This window comes from Chrysochloris asiatica, unplaced genomic scaffold, assembly GCF_000296735.1.
Source record: "Chrysochloris asiatica unplaced genomic scaffold, ChrAsi1.0 scaffold00189, whole genome shotgun sequence".
Lineage (NCBI taxonomy): Eukaryota > Metazoa > Chordata > Mammalia > Afrosoricida > Chrysochloridae > Chrysochloris > Chrysochloris asiatica.
In genome coordinates, this window is record NW_006408707.1 from 6,568,269 (window position 1) to 6,569,449 (window position 1,181).

Here is a 1,181-nt window from a genome sequence, read left to right on the forward strand (position 1 = left end):
GTTTTTTTAAGCATGATTGAATGTTTCTTGTTTGTTGTTGAGCATACTGGGTGTCTCCTGGTGAATAAGATAAGGAGATAGGCTTCTGTTTTTGCATGTAATGCTTTCCAGGTGTTTGGGTCTTGTCTAAGCGATGGAATATTATGGGGAATGCTTCTAACTTGGCTTTATGACCACGATTGCTGTCTCTTCTTGGGTAATGTAGGGAGAAAAAGCTCCCACCTCCAGTAAAGATGTGTGATCAAAAGGACCAAATCATAAATAATATAAATGTGTAGACAAAAATCACCCCTTTGGAACAGAAATGAAGCTGTGGTTGGTTGTCCCAAGCTACACCATCAGTGTGTGTGCAATTAGAAGCCTCCAGCAGTGTGTTGGAGTGTCCACTCTCTAAGACCCCACCTCTAGTCACTACAGTAGAGGTGTGCAGGTAGATATTAGGGTGCTAATGGGGGAAAGATTGTCCACTATTTTTGTCTCTGAAGGTCAGTTAGGTATCTGCATGTGCACAGTGCAATTATCGGGTTGGTTGAGTCCTGTTTTGCTGAGGTTTGAGAGATTTCTTTGAATTGGTCCTGCGCAGGGAGCTCACACAGCACAGTGGTGTTGGACCACACAGTCAGCAGCTTGAAACCACCAGCAGCACTGTGGGAGAAAGACGAGGCTCTTCGCTCCTACACAGACCTACAGCCTGGAAAATGTTGCACCAGGTCGTCTGGAGTCTGAACTCACTGTATTGTGCACCGATGCAAAAGGTCCTGCTGAGGAAACTTTTGGATATGTGGCTGCACAGGTGATGTCATAAAGCGCCACCAAGCTCCCTCACTCTGTACTGTGGGAAAACTGTCCCGCCTGATATCCGGGCTGAGCAATGAAGGTGGGACAGGGAGAGAAAGAGGGAGAAATGTGTAGTCTCCTGCATATCTCTCTCTCTCTCTCTCTCTCTCTCTCTCTCTCTCTCTCTCTCTCTCTTTAGCACGGTTTTCTGAGCCGGACTGGATTTAGCCATGCCATGTAAACTCTGCCAGTGCAGGGTAGTCACCGAGGGACTCCCGTCTCCAGATTCCTAACTCGATGTATTTTCCTTAATATCCTGATTCATTTCACACAAGTGTGGGAAACTGTCTTCCTGGATCTTATAGTAGATCAGGAGCTCTGGAGTTGTTCTATGAGTTCTTCCT